We start from the raw sequence: 5,400 nt of genomic DNA, 5'->3' as shown, positions 1-5,400 counted from the left end.
GCAAATCCCTGATAATAAGAGTCACAGCCGGCGGGGCCACTGTGATAGAGCCTCAGACAGGGAAACAGAGGCCCAGGGAAGGGAGGGGCCTGCCTCTGCACCGCGCTGCCTCCCCACCCAGGGCAAGGTGGCTGGAGGCTACCTTGTTCCAGCCTGGCCTGGGGCTCCTGGGTCAGGCTGGGGAACCACCTGCCGGGCAGGTCAGCAGCAGGCGTGGGAGGCGGGGTGGCTCTGAGTGATAAGGTCCCCAGGCAATCCCCCCTCGCTAGCATGCTGGGTGCCCACTGGGGAGCCTGGCCCCCTTTCTCGGAGGCAGGAGGGAAGTGAAACCCAAGCTGGGAACACGCTGGCACCCAACCCCTGGCCCCACCCCAAGCTAGCCCCCAGAAAGCGGAAGCAGCTGGTCCACTGAGGAGGAGGGCCAGGGGGCTGTTGATGCTCCCTGCCCTTGGGATGCACTTGAGGCGGTGGGACCCTGCCCTTGCCGCTCCTGAGGCTCCTGAGACGGAAAGAAAAGGACTCTTCATTTTAAAGAGGAGAAAAGTAAGGCTCGGGAGGGTCAGCCGACCAGAGCAAGGTCACACAGCTTGGGGAGTGGAGACAGGCCTTGTTGAGTGCTCTTTTCTGGGGAGAAAGGGTCCTTGCGGGAGTAGGGGTGAGGTGCAGTTTATTCCGGGGCTGGGGCTGCTTGGGAGCCAGCAAAGGCACAGTGTGTGTGAGCGTGTGTGTGTGTGTGTGTGTGTGTGTGTGCATGCTTGCACAGGCAAATGCAGGTGGGGTCCTAAGCTGGGGGGCGGGACTGCACCATGGAGTCTGGAGAAGCTTCCTGGCCACCTGCAGGGAGGGGGGACTGGAGTGCAGACCTCCCACCGGACCCGCCTAGCAAGAAGGGGGGCTAAGGGCACTGGAAGTTGCTGTGCAGAAACCCTCCTTGGCACCTCCCCCTGCACCAGATTCCTCCAGAATGTTACACCCCAGAGACCAACTGGCCCAGCGGGGTGTAGACTTCTCCACCAAGGACCCTGGATTTGGAAGTTTTCTTGTCCGTTTTGGTTTGTTGTCTGCAGAACATTTTACAATGCGTGGAGGAATTAATATATTTTTCTTTTCCGGTATGCATCGTCATTGGACTCTGTGTCCTGCGTGGCTCGCCGGGCAGTTTCTCCTTCCAGCCAGAGCATTCCAGGCCGCCTTGTCCCTGGGAACTAGGGACGTTCGTCCAGCCCCACTGGGCCCACCCACCCAGAACCCCGATCCACACTGGCAGGAGCTGAGGACAGCTGGGCTCACCCTGGCCGGGGCACCACCATGGCTGCCACAGGCCTTGGCCTTACTCTTCATGGCACACCACCTGTCCGGACCACCCTGGCCTCTGCACTGGTCCCTCCACTCTGCAAACTTGGCTGTAGGTTGGGCGCCTTGACTCTCAGATGAGCTACTGGTTCTCTCCCCTTGGCCCCGCCCTCCCTGGCACTTGGGGATCTTGGCTTTTAGCCTCCCAACTTCCAGCAGGAAGCCCCTCTCCCTCCCTCGCCCCCCAGTTATTGTCCCACCAGCCCTTCAGCCGTGGCCGTGGCCCTGGCCGTGGCTGACCAGCTGAGGGTCAAGAGCAGACAGCGTTGGGCTGTCTCCCGATGCTGCAGCAGAGCTGGGGGGCCAGGAGGGGGTGGTCGAGCCCCCTAGGCTGAGCCAGCCAGAGCATTCTGTTCCAGCCCCACCTCCCTCCCTCGTTCATCCTGCCCTGCGGTCCATTCATCCAGCACAGACGCAGATGGAGCCATCCCTTCTTCCACTCCCCCACCCCCCCACCCCCGTCCATCCAGAGCCTGCATGGACACCGGCCACACAGAAGACATCAAGGGCCCGCCAGAGAGGGGTGTCTCGCAGCAAGAACCAGGGTGGCCCCTGCTGATGAGAGGCCCCTCCGTCTCCCTCCTCCCTGCCACAGCCCACCAGACAAGAAAGGGACCCGGAGGAGGACAGAGCCAAGGCGGGCGAAGGAGCAGGCACTCGACCCCCCATGTCCCTCCAGCAAGGCCCTGAAGTTCTGAGGGGCAGGTAGGTGGGGGGGGGGGGCGGGAGGGGATGTCAAACCAGAGGAGGATGAGCTTGGGAAGGGAATTTGTCAAGTTTGTGAGTGACGAGGAAGTTAGCAAAACTGCCTGAGGCATCGCAAAGGCTGCGGACGGGAGGCTGGGCCTGGATGAAGGCAACAGTGGGAGGAAATGAACCGCTGTCTGTCACCTTCAGGTTTGTGAACGATGACCCAGATGTGTAAGCGTGGGGATGGGAGGCTAGGGGGACTGGAACCACTCTGCCTGTGACGGGGACTCCCAGGTTTCCAAAACCACCTGCGAGAGGGGAGGAGGAGCCGAGGATGCAGGGAAGACCCGGGGAGGGGAGGGAACAGGTATCCCCAGAAGGTCCGGAAGAACAGACCTATTGCAGTTGCCATGTGAAAGTGTCTCTGTGACCTCAGGATCTTTAGTAAATCCTCTGCTCACAAGTATTTGTCAAGAGTAGGATTGTGTAAATGGAGAAGGGGTGAAGTTTCACATCTGAGTCAGCACAGGACCAGCAGAATCACTGAGGAAGAAGCAGGAGCCGTGGGGGCAGGGGAAGTGGTGAAAACGTCAGCATCCAGGCTCTGAGAGATCTTCAGAGGGCTTCGGACTTGGACTTGGCGTGAAGCAAGGGGATTAAAGCATTAACTCTGCCCTCCCCACAACGCCTTCCTTACACGCAGCCAGAATAAATGTCAAAAGGCTAATCTGACCTTTTTTCACAAAACCCCCACACCAAACCCCAACACACACACACACCTAAAACCCTTCACTTGCTCTCAGGTTAGAGACCCACTTCCTAGCCTGGCCTCCCAGGCCCTGGGGTGGGGGTCAGGGGGTGTCTACGCCCTGCCACATTCCAGATCTCTGCACTCTACACACACAGGCTGGCTTTCACACCTCAGACGGTTCACACCCTGACCACAGGGCCCTTGCACGTGCTGTTCCCTCTAGAACTGCCCTACCGACCCCCAGTTAACTAACTCACCCTTCAGGACTCAGCTCAAGACAAGTCACTTCAAACCTCCTGACCATGTCATTCCTCCATCTGGGAATTCACCTCCATGACTGTGCTGGCAAAGAGGAATGGCATAAACCACAAGATAGCTTAGCGTCCGCACCTTAGACCAATCCTGATTCATGCCCTGGCCCTGGGCCCACCTTCCCTGAGCATGTTTTCATCTGAATCCTGAACAACTTGGGAGTCTTGTCATCAAGGGGAAGGGGGGAGGCTGTGGAGCAGAAAACCAACATTATCCCTCAGATTACCATACACTACATACTCTCCTACTCCTTGCAGAAGTGGAGGGGGCTATTCGATGTTTCTGGAAGGCGAGGCATGGGCAGGAGCATGAATGAACTTGCCACATCTGGGGGCTGGACCCAGACTGGCCTGATGTGTGACTGGGGGATGTGTGAGATATAACGGAGCCTCATTATTGGGCAGCTTGTTTGTAACGCAGATAAAGTGCAGGTCAAATCATGTCCCCTGGGACACAAAAAAACCCCCCCACTTGGCAAAACTTCTCACCTCAGCAACAGGTAAGGCTTTTTGTCTCACCCTCCAAGAGAAACCTGGTAAGGACAAGTTCACAGTCATAGACTGGTGGTGCCATTCTGCTAGTCAAGTCAGTCTTGGCTTGCATGCCTCCAGTGATGGGACACTCACGACCTCCTATGGGAACCCTTTTCACCAACGCCAACCCATCAATGAAGCCATAAACTCTAACTGACATACTGTTCAATGTGTACTTTGTCTCAGTTTGGGATGATGGAAAAAGTACAGGAGCCTGATGGTGGTGCTGGTCATACAATTGTATGAATGTCTTTAACGCCACTGAACTACATGCTTGAAAATGGTTAAAATGGTGAATTTTATGTTATGTGTATTTTACCACAATGAAAACAAAAAACAAAAAAACCACCACCTCTGGGCTTCACAACCTACAAGCTGTGTGGCTTTGATTACTTAAGTAACCTTTTTAAAGGTCACTTAAAAAAAAATCGAACTGGTGGTTAGGGCAAACAGACACACCCCACCCTCTTTGATCCTGATTTGCCTTCTTCAGTCTTGTTCCCCCAGCTCAGAAGGCCAGGCTCAGTATTTCCAGCGTCTGTCCGGCCTTGTCCCCGCAGGGGCTGCCGTCGCTGTGACCCTGCCCTGCTCTGTGCTAGGCTCGGTGGACTCAGCGAGGAGCAAGCCACAGCCCTTGTCTTCCCGGACACCCAAGGAATGAGCAGATTTTTCTTTCCTTTTCTTCTTTAGTCGAAGCAGGGCTCCAGTCTCCATGAAACCCAGACCAGCCACTAAACTCCCAAGGGACTGGACCATGATGATCTGTCCCTGAAGACTTCACTCGGCTGGAATGATGACAGCGCAGATGACACTGGTCCCCCGAGCGCTCGGCACACACAGCGTTGGCAGGATGAAGTCTGTGGCCCCTCCAGGGAAGGCCGGGTGACACAGGGCAGCTTGGGGACGTGCCAAAAAACAGGAGACAGGAATGACCATCTCCGAAATCCCCTCTGGGATCAGCCCCACCTGACCCCCCCCCCCCCAGGAATCACAGACCAATCAATCAGAGAAGCAGCCGGAGAGCTGGAGGGAACCCAAACCCCAGAGGCTTCAAACTGGCCGCCGGAGGCCATTTCAAGTGCTGGAGCGTTTTTTTTCTAATGGAGTTGATTGCAAGTGTTTGAAAACCAATGTGATATTTCTCATTTCTCTTTTTAAAAAAGAAAAAAGAAATAAAAGGGGATGTCTCACATTGCCAAGAGTTGGCTGGAGCTGAGTTCCAACTGCCCCTGACTTGGGGCACGTGGGCCCCACTGGCTTCCCTCACGCACGCTGCCCGTCAGGCCCCTGGAGGCCTCCGACGCGGCCCTCCTGACAGAGGACCTGGAGGTGGCCCAGAGGGTGAGGGACTTTCCCCAGTAACTCATCGGGGACCAAAAAGGTCTGGACTCTCGGGGGGCCACCCAGCACCCACTCCAATCCTCCAGAGAACCTCTGAAGGAGCCCTGCCATGGGCGGCAAGGTGGGCTCACCCGTGTGGCTCGCTGGGAAACCTGAGGAGCCGGCCGGGCCAGGCAGGCTGGGGGGTCAGGGGGGACCCCGGTCAGCCACAGACCCGCTCCCCTCTGGGGGGGTCGGGGGAAGAGACACAGTGAGCCACGGGCTTCATCCTTCGCCACCATCCTGTCTCCCGTGGTCTAATCCTGACCCCGCGTCTCTTCCTGTCCACTCTGTGGGCCCTGGTTCTTCATCTGTAAAATGGGGGGGGGAGGGTCCCGCTGCGGCGGGCAGAACCGAGGCCCCTCCCAGATAGGTTTGGAA

The 5,400-nt window shown here is 57.3% G+C and overlaps 1 long non-coding RNA gene across 1 annotated transcript; it reads left to right on the top strand.

The window, feature by feature from the left end:
• Positions 1–327: 327 nt before the first annotated feature.
• LOC110578093 lies at positions 328–4,629 on the top strand. Its single transcript, XR_002480166.1, has 4 exons — positions 328–543; positions 1,160–1,405; positions 1,949–2,058; positions 4,330–4,629. It is a non-coding gene; the product is annotated as an uncharacterized LOC110578093 (long non-coding RNA).
• The last annotated feature ends 771 nt before the right edge of the window (positions 4,630–5,400 follow it).

The sequence above is a fragment of the Neomonachus schauinslandi genome, chromosome 5 (assembly GCF_002201575.2).
Source record: "Neomonachus schauinslandi chromosome 5, ASM220157v2, whole genome shotgun sequence".
Classification (NCBI taxonomy): domain Eukaryota; kingdom Metazoa; phylum Chordata; class Mammalia; order Carnivora; family Phocidae; genus Neomonachus; species Neomonachus schauinslandi.
Note: the sequence above shows the minus strand (reverse complement) of the source record. Positions and strands in the feature narration are given on the sequence as shown.